At 34.1% G+C, this 21,046-nt stretch overlaps 2 long non-coding RNA genes across 2 annotated transcripts in view; both read right to left on the reverse strand.

Moving 5' to 3' along the window:
• LOC309616055 overlaps nucleotides 1-21,046 on the reverse strand; it is an 874,860-nt gene that overhangs the window by 13,921 nt on the left and 839,893 nt on the right. The window lies entirely within an intron of this gene.
• Nucleotides 10,079-20,877, reverse strand: LOC309616044. Its single transcript, XR_014237233.1, has 2 exons — nucleotides 10,481-20,877; nucleotides 10,079-10,155 (listed from the first exon to the last, which is right to left on the reverse strand). It is a non-coding gene; the product is annotated as an uncharacterized lncRNA (long non-coding RNA).

Below are 21,046 nucleotides of genomic sequence, written 5' to 3' on the forward strand. Positions count from 1 at the left end.
CATCAAATAAACTTGATATATGCATTACAGATGAGAAATGAGACTATTAACAATTTTTAAAGACAAACATTACAAAAAAATTATGCCAAGACTGTATTCAAAATCTTCCTAAAACAGAATTTTCACTAATAAAAATTTGTGGAATTTCCTTAATTCTGAAAGTCTAAGTTAGTTAAAGAAAGATGTACATTTACAAATGATCACAAATAGCACACTGCATTATGGAAAAATATTGTAAGGTAAGAATTATAATTTGTACATTTAATATTAACAACTTCTTTCTGAATACTATACATATTTAAGCATTTTCATAATTGTAAATATATAGTATAAAATTGTAAATAATTGTAAATTTTCATAATTGTAAATATATATATATTTGTTACAAATAGTAAAAGTGTGTATTTTTGTGTATGTGTAAGTATAAACACACACACAAACATGAATACAGGCACAAATGCACACACATTTAGGAGGTATACATTTTCTGCATATGATCACTCAGCAAATCTACAAAATATGACATAATATAGATGCAGTTGGAACACAAATTAAATATCAGACCTAGTGAATTATTCACATTGCAACAAAACAAAATTAAAACTCAACTTGATAATTACACAATAATTCTGTTTTGTGTTAACTTTTTAATTCATCATTTAGTACAAAATTTTCCTGTTTGTCAATTTCCCCAGATGCCAAAATTATATTAAAAATGACTGAGATACATGAGTATCCTGATAAGAATCACATATAATTGGAAACTTATTGACTGCATAATAATCATGATTATTTGTTTAACAAAGATATATTGAGTCTTAACCATGTGATAGGCAGGGATCTAGCACTGGATGCATGTTAGTAAATACAACAGTTTATTTGCCTAAAGGAGCTGATATTACATTATTAGTCCCATTAAGTTGTTACCATGGGGGAAAGTGTTAAATAGATGGCAGCATTTCAGGAACTGTAAACTAGAAGTTCTTACGATGAAGCCCAGACCTGGGCTTCAAAGATCACATAGCCCTGAGTTGATTATATTTTTTCATGTAATCCTGAGTTGCCCTGAGTAAGCCCTCAGTTGATTACATGAAAAAATACATATATATGGTTAACTGATGAAAGAAATAACTCAGGTGATGCTGGAGACTCTGCTTTTTTTGGTCAGTTGTACCTAATTTTCCTGGAAGAGAGTCTACGAATGGAAGAGCATCATAGCTGAAGCAGAATTGTTCACAGGGAGTAAATAAAAGGAGACTACAATTTAAAAGTAAATGTACTACTAAAATAAATTGTATTATAGATTTGCAAGATATTATCATGTTGAAAAAACTGGGTATACGGTACATGGGATCTCTCTGGATTAATTCTAACAACTGTATCTTAATATATAATGATCTCAAAATAAACAGCTTAAAAAAATTAGTAGGACCTCTGGTTTCCAGTTCTGCAAACTTGGAAATTGCCATTTCATCCTAACAAGTAAAGACTGAACAGACTGAAAAGTCAACAACTGTTCTTGGATCCTTAACAGAATTGAGGGCACAGAGCAAACCTTGGCCCCTAAGATTAGAGAAACAGATAGGCAAATTCAGGGAGCCAAGGCTTACCTGAGCAAACACTCATGGGCTGAAACTGCCATGGGAACCAGTGCTGGGGTAGAAAAACTTGAATTGTAATTGATGAATTGCTGGAGGCTCAGCATGTACAAGTCTGAGAGTTAAAAACTCCAGGGGGACCAGTCATAGGTGGGCCTCCATAATATTGGGAATTTTACCTCCAGGAGCTCAACCCATTCTCACATTAAAAATCAGAGAAAAATCCCCTCTGGATTTTAGCAGGAGAAGGGGAAAAGGAAAGATTTCTAAATAAACCAGAGCACTCTGTTCTACCTAAGAAGATCTGCCCTCAGGGGAAACCGCTTAACCGGAGCCTCATCTGCTGGGGTAGTCAACATCATACTGGAAGGTCTAGCTAACACAACAAGAGAAGAAAAAAATAAAAGTATACAGATTGATAAAGAAGAAATAGAACTGTCTTTGTTCCCAAATGACATGATCATCTATGTCAAAAAGTCCTAAAGAACTGACCAAAAAACTCCTGGAACTAATAAATAATTATAGCAAGTTTGCAGGATACAAGGTTAATATACAAAAGTCATTTGCTTTCCTATGTAACAGTAAGAACAAGTAGAAATTGAAGTTAAAGCACAATACCATTTATATTAGTAACCCCACCCCCCAAATAAATACGTATGTATAAATCTAACAAAGAATGTGCAAGGTCTATTTTAGGAAAACTACAAAATTCTAAGGGACAAAATCAAAAAAGAATTAAATAAATGGAGAGATATTCCATATTGCTGGATTAGGAAGACACAATTTTGTCACGATGTCAGTTCTTCCCAAGTTGATCAATAGATTCAATGCAATCCCAGTCAGAACCTCAGCAGGTTATTTTATGGATATTGACAAACTGATTCTAAAGTTCATATGGAGAGGCAAAAGACCCAGAAAAACCAACACAACGTTAAAGGAGAAGAAGAAAGTTGGAGTACTGATGCTACACAACTTCAAGACTTACCATAAAGATACAATAATCAAGACAGTATGGTATTAGTAAAAGAATAGGCAAATAGATTAATGGAATAGAATTGTGATCCCAGAAATAGATCCACATAAATATAGTCAATTGATCTTTGACAAAGGAGAAAGGCAACATATTGGAGTAAAGATAGTTCTTTCAACAAATGATGCTGGAACAACTGGACATCCACAAGCAAAGAAATGAATCTAGACACAGATCTTATAGTCTTCTCAAAAAATTAACTCAAAATAGATCATAAATATAAATGTAAAATACAAAACTCTAAGACTCCTAGAAGATAATTTAGGAGTCAACCTAGATAACCTTGACTATGGTGATCACTTTTTAGCTATAATGACAAATGCATGATCAATGAAAGTTATAACTGATAAGCTGGACTTCCTTAAAATTAAAAATTTCTGTTCTGTGAAAGACAATGCCAAAAGAATGAGGAGATAAGCCCCTAACAGGGGAAAATATTTGCAAGACATATCTGATACAGTACTTTCATTTAAAATACACAAAGGGGTCTTAAAACTTAACAGCAAAAGCCTGATTGGAAAATAGGTTAAATTCTTAACAGATACCTCATCAAAGAAGATATATAGGTGGCAAATGGCGTATGAAAGATGCTCCACATTACATGTGATTAGGGAATGAAAATAAAACAACAATTAGATGCCACTGAAGACCTAGTAGAATGGCCAAAATTTGGAACAGTGACAATACAAAATGCTAACAAGAATGTAGAGCAACAGGAATTTTCATTCTTTTCTCATGGGAATGCCAAATGGTATAGTCAGTGGAAAAAAGAATATTTGGAGGCTTCTTACAAAACTAAACATATTCTTACCCTATGATCCAGCAACCATACTCCTTGGTTTCATACTCCAAAGGAGATGAAAACAAGTCCACACAAAAACGTGCACACCAATTTTATAGCAGCTTTATTCGTAACTGCCAAAACTTGGAGACAACCATGATGTCCTTCAGTTGGTGAATGGATAAATAAACTGTGATACATCCAGGCAATGGAATATTATTCGATGCTAAAAAAGAAATGAACTATAATGCCATAAAAAGACATGGAGGACATATTACTAAGTAAAACAAGCCAGTTTGAAAAATCTATATTGTAGGATTCTAAGTAGATGACATTCTGGAAAAGGTAAAATTATGGTGACAATTAAAATATCAGTAATTGCCAGGGTTTGCAGCACAAAAGGAGTGATGAATAGGCAGAGCACAGAGTGGTTTTAGAACAGTGCAAATACTCTCCATGATACTACGATGATGGATAGGTGTATTATACATTTGTCCAAACCCACAGAATGTACAACACTAAGAGTGTACCTAATGTAAACTGTGGACTTTGGGTGATTAGGATGTTTCAATGTAGGTTACTCAGCTGTAACAAATGTTGATAGTGGGTATTCAGTGCATGTGCGGGGCAGGGAGTATTTGGAAAATCTCTGTACCTCCCTTTAAATTTTTCTGTGAACCTAAGACTACTCAGAGAAAGTTCTCTTTTATTAATTCTCCAATACCAATTCTTAAAAAATGAAAAAGAGAGGAAAATATATATATACATATGGGTAAAAGAAAACACTCTGTATCTGGTATGATCAGTAGAAAATAGAGTCTATCACAGATCATTCCTCCCAGAGAACCAAGTCCACATACCAAAATTGGACTCATTGGCTTGTTTGTGCTAAGTTCATTGATTCCTTGACCACCCCCATCTTTACCTCCTTTCCCCTTCCATTCATACTGCCTGGAGAGTGCAGTTAACAGGAGGCACTGTTGAAAAACTGGAGTGAAAAAAGAAGAAAATTCAGGAATGTCTGCCCTTCTCTACTTGCTTTAAGTGTCAACTCACAGGTCTGTGGTCAGGTCCACCATGATACCATTTTCCATCTTCCACTTGGGACAGTAGCTTCTGACCTCCAGGAACATCACCTGTTCCATTTGTTTAGTAGCACCTTAGAACAGTTGGTAAACCTCGTATTGCTTCACATGCCCATGGTGGATCTTGATTTTTGCTTTCTTATAGAACCCTAATGGATAGAACAGAGCAGCAAAGATGAACCAACTGAAGAAAAGCTCAGTGAGAGAGAAATCTTTCAGCAAGTATACTTGGGAATGTGCCCACAAGCCAAAAATGACTGGTTTTCCAAAAGGAGCCTTTTCCTTTTTCTACATTCCCACAATGCTCTATATTGTAGCTTTGATTATATCTGTCTTGCATTGTCCATGTTGCCTTTCCCCCAGATTACCTTAAGAACTTTTACTGTATTTTTTTCTCTTCTGCATATAGCACAGTGACTATATATTAAAGGTTATCAATAAATAATTTTTGAAAAAAAATCAGTATATTTTAAACTTCCTAGAACTTAAACCTCTTAATAAAATTTTTTATGGAAATAAAAATTTTGTAAGGCAAATTATTTAAATGCTCTATGGGTCTCCTAACTGATAGTCTGTATAAATTAACTACTAACTCTATAAATTAAATTTATATAAATCATGATTTTTGCCTAAAAACCTAATAACATTTTATATAAAATAATGTCTTCTGTTCTAAATTTATTTAACTTATTTCTTCAAGGCATTAAGCATTGCATTAAGACATAAGTAGAGAATACGGCTCAGCTATAAGTAATCAAAATTCTGGTTCTTAACTCTTAGTTTGTTCTTTTTATATGATTTTCTCAATCAACTATCTAATTTTTTTCCAAATCATCTGACACTGTCATAAAGAAGAGGATAACTGTTTTCATATTTTATTTTATTTTCCTACCAATAGCCAGCTAATAATAAAGTTGAATTCTGGAAATCTCCTTTATTTCTCAGTGGGATTGTTTGACACATGAGTTTACGATATCTCTAAATAAAATTTACCTAAACTTACTAGGGAAATAAAACATGACAGAATCTTGAATAATACCCTTAGCCTAAAAATATGAAAGATTACATTTCTAGAAAATAGTCTTCCTGGGCTTCTTCAGATTTACTGCATATGTTACCAACTGGCTAAATACTGTTAATTAGTATAAAAGAATCATTAAACATAATCAGAAGAGACTTTTGATATTGGTATTGAGAAAGGAAATATTTTGGATTAGACCTTTTTACTCATTATTTACGTTATTTCGAGTCAATTATTCAGATGAGTACTTAACCTTGCATAGATTTATCAGTAAACTGAGACAGTAAATCTCAAGGTATTCCTTTTTATCACTTTTAACTTCAATCACATCATAAAAATATGAAATTGGAAATGGGATAGATGAGAGTTTGTCTTACATGGCCCTCCAAATTGGCTTCATTACTACTCAATACAAGACTCTTTTAAATTAATGGAAGATGTGAAAACAAGCGTCAGTATTTGTTTTTACTGAGTTGAAAAGTAATTCATCTTATTTATTTTAAAATTCATCCAAAGTTTCATTTGTGAAGAACTTTCATAAATGGCATCTGTTAATCATTTCAGAGCTAAATATGACAGTGAAGGCAGAGAGGAAGAATTTCAGGGGAAATTAATTTTGTTTGGATTCTTTGGCAAGGGGATGATTAGAAAGAAAAGCCTAGCTGGAACAATGATTAAAAAGCAACATTTCTTATTAAAGGCCTTTAGTAGAGAGTTGGAAAATTTCTCGAAAGGTTTAAGTTTAAGGTTAAAATAAAAAACCAAACATTTAAAAAATGTGATAAGAGGGAGATTTCCATCATTTAAAATTGTATTGAAAATATAGGCACATTTTTCCCCTTGGCATGAAAATTCAGACACAGTTTTAGCTGCCTGCCTGTTGAATGCTTGGCCTTCCCAAGGCAATCCATTATGTGTAATGAGCAAACAATGGCAAATGGTAGCTATCATTACCAGGTGGTTATTTGCAATGCAAATTTTAAACCCTAACTCATAGGTGGTTGGCTTTGGCAGTTGCCAAACAGCTGGGTTTTGAACCCTTAACCCATAGGATAGTCAAACTATATAATTCCACAAGAATTTCTCCCAACATATTAATTTTTTCCCAGTGTCATTCAACATGATTATCAATGGCACCTAGTAATCCAATGTGGTGTTAGAGACACCATAAAATTGAATTAGACAGGCATGGTTCTTCTTCCATGGAAAATACTTTTCCAATAAAAAAATAGCATATGCAAAATTAATAAGAATATTCATTAAATATATTTACTATTTATAAATTTAATTTTGTCTTTATTTGTCATACAAATGCCCCACAATTACTTTTGCTCTGGCATTTAGCCCTATATTTCTAGTAAAATTACCCACAAACATTACCAATGACCTACCGACCAGCATATTCTTTTTCCTCATTAGCCCTCATCCTTCTGAATCAATCTGCACGTACTACTATTGACCATCCCTTTTTCTTAAACTGTTTTCCTCCCTAGTTTCTGTGATACTGATTTTTTTCTAATATCTGAAATTTTGACTGTATGTTCCCTATGGCAATATTTTCTTCTCCACCTCTTAGATATTTCTCCCTAGAATATCCTTTGACCCCCTTATCTAAGCTAATTTGTTCAGCACTCCTCTCCATTCCTGAAATTTTAAATAAAACCAGTGTAGGTGAATAACAAATATTTAGCTCCAGCTCTTAGTCTCTCTCAAGCTCCAAGGTCTATCTTTCCTCAACTTAAATTCAATTTGGGTCAAAGTAAAATGTGTTGTTTTCTCCAGACCTATCCAATATCTTCCAGATTACCCCCTTTCTATCTTGGCAACAACACTTGGTCAATTAAGCCAGGATTGAGTTTTTAGAGGACCCTTTCCTTCATTTATTTGTCACCTAGCCTATCGTTTTATTTTCAAAAAGTCCTTCTCCCAGCATTCTGTGCCCTGTCACACTACCTTCTGCATTGTCCTGGGCTGTTCAATATGCCTCTATAACTCTCCTCCGTTCAGTCTTTTTTTTCTAAATATTTTTAAAATTTATTTTTGTCTGTGTTGGGTCTTCATTGCTGTGTGCAGGCTTTCTCTGGTTGTGGTGAGCAGGGGCTAGTCTTCATTCAGTGCACGTGCTTTTCATTGTGGTGGCTTCTCTTGTTACTGAGCATGGGCTCTAGGCACGCAGGTTTAAGAAGTTGTGGCACATGGGCTCAGTAGTTGTGGCTCACGGACATAGTTGCTCTGCGGCATGTGAGATCTTCCTGGACCAGGGCTCGAACCCATGTCCTCCACATTGGCAGGCTGATTCTTAACCACTGTGCCACCAGGGGAGTCCCTCTCTGTTCAGCCTTGATTTGACAACATTTTTACCATCTTACTTCTTCCATAATGTCATTTTCATGCTCCAAGTGGATTTAACTCTTCCTTCCTTATTAGGTCTATTGCACGTTTCTAACTCTCTGTCAAAGTAATCAACAGTTTTAGCTGTCATAGCAGTTTATGAATATGTGTGTATATATGAATGTGTATATGCGTTATGTATAAATGTATGTATGTGTGTATATATATATATTTTTCCTTTAGTAGATCATAAACTTCTTAAAGCTGAGTCTCCATTCTAATATTTATATATCCTGCATGGTATAAATACATTGAGAAAGAAAGGCATTGGCAAGGTAAAAATTGGGTGTATCAGAAGAAAAGAATTGAGATGGAAAGAAGGATGACAAAGTAGATGGAAATGTAGGAAAGCAAATGCACAATATTTTTAATAGTTAAGTTCTTATGAATTTAGAGAAGACTGTCTTCCTGTATCAGCCTGAATTAAGAATTTACACAGTATAATATTTACATCAGCAGTTGATACCTAAGTTCAATAAGTAAATAAGTGATGTACAACAAGACCTTGACTTACTAGGAAACCACAATGTAATTAAGAACTCTGATGCAATTTTTTTAGAGACAAACTTGGAAGCTGTAACCACAGGCAATTATAGTACCATGATTATGACCTTGGGATTTGATGCCACTCTGAGATTAAAATTCCAGCATTGCCACTTCATTGTTTTGTCACCTTGAGAAAGTTGCTTGGAAACTTAAACTTTAATTCTCTCATATATTATGTGGGAATGATAATAACAGACCTTTAGATGTATATTGCTTGCTTGTTTTGACATAAATTATTTATCACAACTATAGCATAAAGTAGGCACTCAGTGAATGGTGGTAGTTATTAGATTGCTGAAAGACTAGCTCTCCACTAGCACTGATTAAAGCAAATCATGTCCCTCCTACACTTTACTAGAATCAAACATTCACTTTTTCCCACAAAACTGTAAACTTGTAGTGGTAGAAAGTACGTCATTTTTGTTCACCCAGACAGCTTCTGCACCAAGCATAGAGCCTGGTATACGGTTAGTGGTAGAGTTCCAGAAAGAATTTTTGGATGCACATTATAAACAGATAAACAAATACTATGTAAATATATAATAGAAATGATCAATAATAAATGAATACATAAATATATATAAATATTAACTATATTAATGACTCATCCAATCACTCAGGTTTGTCAATTTTTCTTCTTAATGTTATTCTAGAAAAAATAAAATAGACATCATAGCACACAATAATTCAATTTCTCCATACTGTATTCACAAAATATATGCCAAGAAATACTTCAGCAGCCAGCATAGAGTGGTCCCAAATTCCATTTTTTAAATTGACCATATTTGTTTTTTCACCATTTCACCTAAATTTCGATTATCGTGTGATAGCCAGACCAACCATTAAGATTTTCTTGAATGGGATGTGCAATCAGCACTCCAGCATTTAAATGAATGTGACTGCAGGCCAATTCATCTTTTTAGATACATTATAAAGAGAGGAGAGGCACAAAATTAAAATCACGTTTGATCCGGTGAACTAAACCAGTGTTTAAGAGTAGTCTTTAAAGTCAGCGGTGCTTGTATGGCATCCCTGCTCCATGCTGGCTTCTGAAGACAATGGTCTTAGAGTTCTGAAATGGAACTAGGAAGGAACTTCCTTTCCAATGATTGCCTACTTCCCCCAACATGTTTGCAGGTGTTAAAGTACCCCTCCGTCCTCCAACATGTCTTTATGTCTGTTTTTAAAAGTCACCTCTTCATCTAGAGCTTAAAACCAAATGTTTGGGTACTATGAATATTTGTGAAATCTCTTAGTTTTTTAAAATATAAGGTAAAAAATATTTTTATTACAAAATAATGAAATTGTGGGGATTTTCATATCTGCTATCTAATAAATGCACACATCTTATCTTGGTCTATTGGTAATGGCACCTTTGGAAAAATATTTATTTTTTAATGTTATAAAGAATTAGTTTAGTGTGAGATATTAAAGGAAATTATGTTACCTAAGTAAATCCCATAGAAATATCAGTTGATTTATTTTAATTGATTTCCATCTACTGTCATTTAAAAATAACTGCGCTTCTTACAAAGACCTCTATGTCTGAATACACAATCATTTAATGTTGCGTTGATACAATTTAATTGTGATCTAAATAGAATATTCTGGTATGGACCACACCTCTCTTTTTTCTTTTCTTTTCTTTTTTTTCTTTTTTATTCTTTTCTTTTCTTTTTTCTTTCCTTTCCTTTCCTTTATTTCTCTTAAAAAACATTGCTTTCATGGGCTGGGCTTCCCTGGTGGCGCAGTGGTTGAGAGTCTGCCTGCCAGTGCAGGGAACACGGGTTCGAGTCCTGGTCTAGGAGGATCCCATGTGCCGCGGAGCAACTGGGCCCGTGAGCCACAGTTACTGAGCCTGCGCGTCTGGAGCCTGTGCTCCGCAACAAGAGAGGCCGCGATAGTGAGAGGCCCGCGCACCGCGATGAAGAGTGGCCCCCACTTGCCGCAACTAGAGAAAGCCCTCGCACAGAAACGAAGACCCAACACAGCCAAAAAATTAAAAAATAAATAATTAATTTAAATAACTTAAAAAAAAACATTGCTTTCAAACTTTTCCAATTTACAGTATTAAAAAATGTAACTTTTATACACAAAAGTGCTTAAATATTTGTAATTGGTTAAAATCAGCAAATATCACCTTTAAGATGGGCATATTGTATGCTGAACACTACCAATGGGAACTCACGTCATCCTTACTCATTATTTTCTAGTTACTGATTTTCAGCCTCCTAAGATAAACTTATTTCATTTTGTTCCATAAATCACTTCCATCCAAATGAGATGTAGAAAACACCCTGAACCTCACTACGGAAGACATCACCAACTCAAGGCATCTTAATTTTCCTGCAAAGAGATGTCTGTTCTCTCTTCCCAATGCCTCTTGAATGCAAGCCAATGGGAGTTTTGAAGAAGGAATATTCGAAAATATAACAGCACTCATAGGGCTAACAAAATTAGAAGAAATAGAGAACATTAAACATTCTGATCCAAATATGTTTTAAATTATATATGAGCTACCAAAACTTCAGTAGTGCTGCTTGTTATATAGTTACTACAGAATTAATAATATTTGCCTAGGATTTTTTACAAAGGACCCAATGCCTTCACTATTTTGGATTTTTAAAAAATTATATAGTGGTGTTCAGGATGTACCTAAAGTGGTGCTATTTTTAGGCTTATTAAACAATTAATGTTCTTTTAAATAAAGATAATTTTTAAACACCAATTCTTAATGATTGCTACAAGTTCATTTCAAATGAAAAAATGAATTTATCATTTGCTCTAAATAATTACAACAATCTTTAATTTAATTTTTGCCTACTTCATATTTCTTCCACTGACATTACACACACAAACACACACACACATTTTAAGAAACCAACTAAGACTTCAGAAGGAAAAAGAGATAGAATTATATATTCATTTTGACAAAATGCTAGATTTCTTAGTTTGCCATGGGCTTTTTTATATAAAAAAGACACAAAATCTCAAGCCAGATATGCAGTCAAAAATGATTCTCAGATGTTGACAGTTAGACTTTTTAAAATGAATATAAATCTCAGCAAATAAATGTCAGCACTCTATATGCACAGAGCCTGAAATTTGTATCTTGTAGTGAAGGAAGCGATGCTAGATAATGATTTACAACAGTAGGTATGAAATTCTTTGGTGGAAAAAGGCAGATGCATTCAGTGGAAAATGGAAGAGTTCTTCAGATCACTATTGTCAGGAAAGATTGAGAAGATTTCTTTTTCCCTTTTTGTTTATTTACATCATCCTACATGAATCTGTTTACCTGTCCTCCGGGGGTAATGATTGTATCACTGATGCTACACCCTTCATTAATATAACTACATAGGTTTTTCCAACAGTAAAGTCAACTTGTTTATTATATTTTGATCTGCTGTGTGTAGAGTTCTGATATAAGAAGCGCCATATCAGAAAAAGAAAAAAGGCACTTTATTAATTTTTTGTGCATAATACATTCTTTAGTTATTTTAATTACGGCTGTTCTTCAAGTAATGCTTTTCTATTATCTGTGTGTCAGCCAGCAATTAACATGTCTAATTAAATTAACTTGTTTTCCCCTGCACTTCAAAACAGTGGCAGTGGGATAATTTTTACTTTATCCTGAGAGAAATCCTAAATAAATTGCCATATTTTCTAGACATACTGAATTTATGTGACTTTATTAAGTATAGAGTTGCTATTTTTTAATTGTCTGAACAGAAATTAACTCTTTCTCCCTCTCTCTCTCTCTATAAATATATACATATAATTTCATACACACAACACATACAAACAGACATGCACACACATTTTATGTTTAACTGTAGGAAGTCTTCATTATCATCCGTCACATTAAATATGGAAGTTTGATTTTCATCACCTAAAACAAATCCTAGTTATATCTAGACTTCACTGTATGAGATGAATTAATTCCTCTGAACCATGTACACATCTCCCATTGATTTATACAGGGATCTTAATATATATGATAAGAAAATTTTCACACAGGGTAAGATGTATTTAGGCAATTTTTGGTTTTCCTTCACAGGGGACCTAATGTAAAGGTTTTTCTTGGAAGCAAAGTACAATACATTCATTCTCTCCAAAATGTGTAGAAATATCCCAGAGAGTGACTCGAGAGAATACATTGGTAGATTTAGTATTCCAGTGTTCTCTAATACATATTTAGCAAAGATTCTTAGGTGAAAACGTTGCCTCAAAAGACTTCTCAAGTCAAATGAAATTTAATGGATTTGATGAAAGTGCAGAAACATCCTCAGAATCAAAAGAACATTGGAATGCTTTGTTGGTCTCTGGCTTGTGCTAAGTAACTTTGTGGTTTAGAAGAATGTTACCAGTGTGAGCAGGAAGAAGAAAGGGTAAAAACAGTCATCCCTAGGTGTCCGCGGGGGATTGGCGCCAGGGTCTCCTTGGTTACCAAGATCTGCAGATACTCAAGTCCCTTATATAAAACATAGCACAGTCCACTCTCTATATCTGCGGGTTTACATCCAGATATTCAACAATTCGATCTTTGGTTGAATCTGTGGATGCGGAACCACAGATACAGAAAGCAGATGGCACCACGCTCCTTTCTCCCCACTGTCTATTTTTCAAAGGTTCTTTCTCTTCCCTGTCAACAATCCATAGGTTGTGTCTGATTGTCTTACCATGGTTTATGCACAGTCTACTATATTCCACCCAAAGTAAGAATAAAGCAGGGCACTGACTGCACTGATGTAAAGCAATGCGTTATGTCTGTAACCAGTTTCCTTGGTCAAATGTTAAAAATAACAACCAGCTACACCCTCCAGGAATCCAGATAACTGGACACCAAAACTATCTCTGCTCCAAGTTCTACCTTCCCCTGGTTCTTTGTCATTAAGATCACTTTATTCTGTCATTTGGTGAACCACACCCTAAAGAAATTATTCTCAACCTGGGGAGATTTTGCACCCACCCCCATGAGACAATTGACAATATCTGGACACGTTTGGTTGTCTTCAATGGTAACAGGTATTGCTGGTCTCTAGTGACTAGAGATCGAGGATCAAGAGATCAAGGATACTATTGACAAAATGTCAATAGCTTCACAGTGTGAGTTTGGGGGACCCAGGATAGAAAATGTAAAAAGATTGTCAAGGAAGGTCACGTTGTGGGGGAAGGAGTGAATGAGGGAGAAAGGAAGGAAGGGGAGAAAAGTCACCAAACGTTTGCTACAGACATGAGGTCGCCATGTTTACTTAAGTCACCCTTTTGTGAATTTATATTTATAAACTACAAGGGTGTAGGCACTATGCTAAGTGCCATGGCCAATATACAAAAATTTAGCACGCTTTTCTTTAGGCTTAATGATCACAATTTAAGCTATAGTTAACTCAATCTTTTTGTTTTCCGAATCTAACACTTTCACAAAATGCTCCTTCTGTGGATTTAGGCAATATTTATAAGCTATCTTACAGCTAATCAGAAATTGAAACACAAAGCTTGAAAATTAATCATTAAGAAGAATAGAATTCATGTTAAAGAGGAAGATGTTTGTTTGGAAGATGCAGAAAACACAGAAAAATAAAGCACAGTGTAGGATACAAGAGGAAGTGATTTAAAATAGCATCTTATACAATTTCAGTTCATACTGAGTTATTAAAATGTTTATTTGTGAGCACATCATGCCTTTTATATATATAACTTGCTGTAAATTGGTCTTATTAAAAGGAGACCTTGGGACCTCAAAGGGAGCATGGCTTCAGAAATCAACTCAGTGAAGCTCAATAGGACAGTTATTTGAAATCTCTGGGCTTAGCCCGGGTCTCTTAGTAATCATGTGAGAGATCCTCTCCTTTGTCATTTATTTACTAATGGATAAAGACAGGAAAATACTAGGGAGAAAAAGAGAGAAAGGCAGGAAAGTGGTTTCATATTATCAATGTAAGAATATACTGATGATAGAAGTTTATATCTTCATTTTTACCCTATCATTTAAATTTTCATGGTAATACATTAATATATGGTATATCAATAGTCTCATTGGACTATTTCTTTTTCCTTCAAAAGCAGATTTTAATGTAATGAAGAGTTATTTGTCACTTACATTTAAGTGATTCAAATGTCTTAGGAAAGTGATTTCATCACTTTCAGTGGTTAGGGCAATAATTGTTATACATTATTTTGATACTTGAATTCACCCTATGAAGAATTCAGTTTGCAGTGAAGCAAAAATCCTCACAGGGGAAGGATGCTCATCACCTTTCATCCAGAATACAGTCTATTTTGCCTTGTAAAGTAGATTTTAGTAAACTTAAGCCCATTGGTTCTCTGTAATTTACTTGCTTAGGTTATCTAAGAATCTATAATACATATTTTGACATCTTTATAACAACCTTCCTGTAGGGACAGTACAATTGTCCCTTGGTATCTGGAGGGGATCGATTCCAGGACCCCTGTGGATTCCAAAATCTGAGGATGTTCAAGTCCCTGACATAAAATGGTATAGTATTTGCATATAACCTATATACATATGCCCATACACCTTAAATCATCTCTAGATTACTTATAATACCTAAAACTATGTGAATTCTATATAATTAGTTGTAAATAAAATGTAAATGCTATGTAACTAGTTGCTGGCACAGCAAATTCAAGGTTTGCTTTTTGGAACTTTATGGAATTTTTTATAATTTTCATTTTATATTGGAGTACAGTTGATTAACAATGTTGTGTTAGTGTCAGGTGTACAGCAAAGTGATTCAATTATACATATACATGTATGTATTCTTTTTCAAATTCCTTTCCCATTTAGGTTATTATAGAATATTGAGCAGATTTCCCTGTGCTATACAGTAGGTCTTTGTTGGTTATCTATTTTAAATATAGCAGTGTGTACATGTCAATCCCAAACTCCCAATCTATCCCTCCCCCCACCCTTCCCCGCTGGTAACCATAAGTTTGTTTTCTAAGTCTGTGAGCCTAGTTGTGTTTTGTAAATAAGTTCATTTGTATCTTTTGTTATTTTACATTCTGCATATAAGCAATATCATATGATATTTGTCTTTCTCTGTCTGACTTACTTCACTTAGTATGATAATGTCCAGGTCCATCCATGTTGCTGCAAATGGCATTATTTCATTCTTTTTAATGGCTGAGTAATATTCCAGTGTGTGTGTGTGTGTGTGTGTGTGTGTGTGTGTGTGTGTGTGTGTGCATAATACATCTTCTTTATCCATTCATCTGTCATTGGACATTTAGGTTGCTTCCACGTCTTGGCTATTGTAAACAGCATTGCAATGAACTTTGGGGGGCATGTATTCTTTCGAACCATGTTTTCCTCTGAATATATGCCCAGGAGTGGGATTGCTGGATCATATGGTAGCTCCATTTTTAGCTTTTTAAGGAACCTCCATACTGTTCTCCATAATGTCTGTACCAATTTACATTCCCACAAACAGCGTAGGAGGGTTCCCTTTTCTCCACACTCTCTCCAACATTTATTGTTTGTAGAGATTTTTATGATGGCCATTCTGACTAGTATGAGGTGATATCTCATTGTAGTTTTGATTTATATTTCTCTAATAATTAGTGTTGTTGAGCATCTTTTCATGTGCCTCTTGGCCCTCTGTATGTCTTCTTTGGAGAAATGTCTGTTTAGATCTTCTGCCCATTTTTTATTGGGCTTTTTTTTTTTTTATGAGCTAGCTATATGAGCTCTTTGTGGTACATTCAGACAATAAAATTTTATTCAGCACTAAAAAGAACTGAGAAAAATAGCTATCAAGCTATGAAAAGGCTTGGAGGAATCTTAAATGCATATGACTAAGTGAGAGAAGCCAATCTGAAGTGGTTACATACTGTATGATTCCAGCTGTATGACATTCTGGAAAACCCAAAGCTGGGAGATAGTAACAAGATTAGTGGTGTCTGGGGTTTGGAAGACAAGGAGTTAGGTGTGAGTTGGTAGGGCAGAGGGGTTTTCAGGGCAGTGAAAATACTCTGTATGGTACGATAATGGTAGATATTAGTTATTGCACAGTTGTCAAAACCCACAGAATGTACAACACAAGAAGAGAATGTAACTATGGAGTTTGGTTAATAATAATATTGGTTCACTAATTATAACAAATGTACCACATTCAAGCAAGATGTCAATAATAGAACACACTGTGAAGGGTGGTAAAAGGATCTATAGGAATTCTCTGTACTTCCTGCTTAATTTTTCTGTAAACTAAAATTGCTCAAAAAATAAAGTCTATTATTAAAATAACAAAACACTACTTTATGCCATTAATAGATTATCCTGCAAAAGAAGCATGCTATCTTATAAAACACTTGTCCGTGAAATGATATGAAATGGTATGATCCACCACAAAGTGATCAAATGACATTATCCTTCAGATGTTGAATTCTGTGTTGATATTCAAATGGTTGTGTGTATGTAGTGTGTGTGTACATGTCTATGTGTCCGTGAAGACATTGAACACACTGAACACGAACACACTTGATATTTGGTGTGGTATATAGTTTGTGCTGCTAATGGTAAAATTATTTTTTTTAAGTGAAATAACCTAATGAACCTATGTTTTCCTTTGTTTGTTTTTTCCAGGTTGTTGCTCTTAATCTGTATTAAAAAGTCAGTGTTACAAATGTAAGGAGACTATATTTTAAAAAGGCATAGCTTACTAAAAACAAACTCATGTAGCTTCAAATGAAAAACAACATTAACCTTGGATGTTAACCACAACACAGTATGCTAACTAAAGATTTTTCTATATATAGAGGAGATCCATTAGGATGAATTCAACTAATTACTAAAGTAACATCTGGTTTGTGGTTAACATAAATTATGAGAACTATTTACGTTTTCTGATACACAAATTGAGTCATACTCATTTATTTTGTTCATAACAAAATGCATTTAGTGTTGAGATTAAAAGGTACTGAGGCATTTTCTTTAATGTGCCAGCAGCTGAAAAATAAGACATGTTATTTTTAGACATTTTATATGCATTCATATGCTTCCATCTCTAAAGCAATGACTGTGATTCTGATAATATATTATTTCTAAAATTAGTGGATATTTATATTTGAGAAAATTAAATTGTCACTTTTCTCAAGTGAATAGTGGTTTATGAATTAGAACTGTGCAAAGGCAAATTTGGCTGAAAGTACAACTGGATGTGATATAGTCTAGTGTAAAATGGTAAGATAATTTAACATAATTCATTTAATATTTCTGTATCACTTATATTTCCATACATTAGAATTTGCCTCTTTTTTGTTGGTAGGTCATTTTAGTTACTAATTTTTGAAAAATATCTTAAATAGAATTTTGCCACAGTAAAATAACAGTTTCCTTCTTGGTTTGGCTTTCTAGTTAGTATCTCTGAATGACGGAGTAAATCAATGCAAACTGAGCCATGAAGTAGAACATTATGTTGGTGATATTTAATAATATTATCAATAGTACAATACTATCATTCAAAAATTCATGTCAACACATATCTTACTGCAGTGATATGCAAACTGATTTTTAGTACTTCAAATATGATTTCTGAAGACCTGCTGGTATATCTAGCATCTTGTAGTAAATTATATATTCATAGTGTATTGCCATTACTTCCAAAATATAATATATCCTGTAATTCTTCCCTGGATCTCCAAAGTCTAGTTTTCATGTATTTAGCAAGTAAAAAGGATATAAGAGTGAGGTCAATGGGTGGTTTCTCTGAAGTAATTATGTGACTATTCCGTGTGCGTGTGTGTGTGTGTGTGTTTGCAAATGTGTGCATATATGTGTATAATAACCAATTTTAAATAATGAACTATGATTGGTAAGAGAGCCAGCCAGACTGAAATTCTCTCTCTTCCTCTGTCTCTGACTCTGTGTCTCTCTCCCCACTCAGAGACAGCATGGGCATAGGTATTAGAATGAATAAATTTGTTTGAAAACTTCAGTGGAGTCCCCATTTTTCCACCTTTTTGTTCTGTAATACCAGGTGAGTTCTTTTAATTTTCTGAGACTCAGTCTAATTTTAAAGACTTATTGATGCTTTACTTGTATCACAAAGCAGGTGTGGGGCTGGATTAAATGCTATGAAAATATTTTACAAAGCTCTAATATACCACATAAAGGCAAGTCATTACTATTAATGTTGAATATTAAATATTTACTGTTACTGCTGTTGGACCATATCAACCCATGGCTGTCCTAGGAAGCTCAGACAGGTCAGGTAGGTGTCAGAGATCAGCATTAAATCACAAGAGATAGTAGTTCCAGCAAGTAAGAGGTGTAACAGGTGAAGAAAACCTTGTAGAAAATAATACAAGGAAGCTCAAAGAATATAGCAATTAAGATCAGGATGACGTCTCAGCAGATGATGGTGCCTTTGTAAGGAAGACTGAAGTTTAGGAGAAAACCCAGGATCTTCAGAATCCCTTGAGGAAGGACAGAAAGTTCTGATATTCAGTATAAGTGTGTGTGCTGGGCAGAGAAACAAGGCAGAGACTCAGACTAAAGAAAACATCCCTTGGAATGAATTACTAAAACTGAAATATTAAGACAACCATTTCCAGTTGAGAAAAACCAAATGTCTAGTTACTGTAAAAAATAGTACTCTTTTGTATATTGACTATTATAAATAACGCTGCTATGAACATTAGGGTGCATATATTTTCAAATAATTGTTTTCATTTTCTTTGAATAAATACTCAGGAGTAGAAACACTGGATCATATGGCAGTTCTATTTTCAATTTTTTCAGGAACTTCCATACTGTTTTCCATAATGACTGTACCTGGGACTTCCCTGGTGACGCAGTGGTTAAGAATCTGCCTGCTAATGCAGGGGACACGGGTTTGAACCTTGGTCCAGGAAGATCCCACATGCCGTGGAGCAACTAAGCCCTTGCGCCACAACTACTGAGGCTGCGCGCATAGAGCCTGTGCTCTGCAACAAGGGAAGCCACTGCAATGAAAAGCCCGCGCACCGCAACAAAGACCCAAAGCAGCCAAATAAATAAATTAAATAAATAAATTCATAGTGACTGTATCAATTTACATTCCCATTAACACTGTACTAGGGTTCCCTTTTCTCCACATCCTCTCCAAGACTTGCTATTTTTTGTCCTTTTTGATGATAGAGATTCTAAAAGGTGTGAGATATATCTCACTGTGGTTTGATTTGCATTTTCCTGACGATTAGTGGTGCTGAGTATCTCTTCAAGTTCCTGTTGGTCATCTATATGTCTTCTTTGGAAAAATGCCTATTCAGGTCCTCTGCCCATTTTTTAATCAGATTGTTTTATTGATATTGAAATTTATGTGTTCTTTATATATTTTGGATATTACCCCTTATCAGACATATCATTTGCAAATATCTTCTCCTATTCTATAGGTTTCCTTTTTCTTTTGTTGATGGTTTCCTGCCCTATGCAAAAGCTTTTACGGTTGATTAGGTCTTATTTGTTTATTTTTGCTTTTGTTTCCCTTGACTGAGGCAAAAGATCCAAAAAATATTACTAAGACCAATGTCAAAGATCACATTGTGTTTTTTCATTTACATGTGTAGTCTAAAAAATAAAAAAAAAGAACAAATATAACAAAACCAAAATAGACTCACAGATACAGATAACAGACTAGTGGTTACCAGATGTTAGAGGTGTGGAATGTGGGGCATGAAAGGGGAAAGGGATTAAGAGATAAAAAATACTAGATATAAAATAAATAAGTTACAAAGATGTAATGTACAACACAGGGAATATAGCCAGTATTTTATAACTTTATGTGGGGTATAATCTATAAAAATATCAAATCACTATGTTGTACACCTGAAACTAATCTAATACTGTAAGTCAACTATACTTCAATAAAAAAGTCTCTGTAAAAATAATAATACTCTTTATTTCAAGCTACTAAATGTTTCCTGCTATGAATCTAAAATTTATAGGATCCTATTAACAATTTAAAGTGAATTATAGTAGTTTTTAAGTGTCAAATTAAATTTATAGTTAATCTTCTATGACCTTTCTATGTTCTTGTATAACAATGACTGTTTTTAAGGCATTATGGAGAGAACTATGTTAAAAAAAAAAAAAAAACCCACAAATGCGGGAATATCTGCTGTCTCTGTTCCATTTGCTTTGGCAGGGAGAAAGCAGGTTTCATTGTCATTTAAAAATGTGGCTTAATTTTAAAATATACATTATTTAAAAACACCAGTCAGGGATTGTGTGGAATCAATTATGTAAAGTGATGTATATATGTAAAATTTCTTCATTTCAAGTCACACATTCACTTTAACCTCAGTTATCTATGTTTAGTGGTGATTAGAGATAGTCACACAGGAAATGACAGAGCTCTTTAAAAGAAAAATTACATTTTATATACCATCTTCTAAAAAGTGTAACTGAATTTTTTGAATAGTTATTATCTCCAGGCAAATAAAATCTCCTGATTTCAGTAAAGTACCAGGAAAATAGTGGCCCCTTCCTCTATAAAATGATTTCAAAGTATGGACACATCTATGGGTAAATGAGAAAGAAAAATAAATTTATTTCTTGAAACTATGCCAAATATATACCTAAGCTCCCAA

This window comes from Balaenoptera borealis (genome assembly GCF_965194805.1).
Source record: "Balaenoptera borealis genome assembly, chromosome: 18".
Taxonomy (NCBI): Eukaryota; Metazoa; Chordata; class Mammalia; order Artiodactyla; family Balaenopteridae; genus Balaenoptera; species Balaenoptera borealis.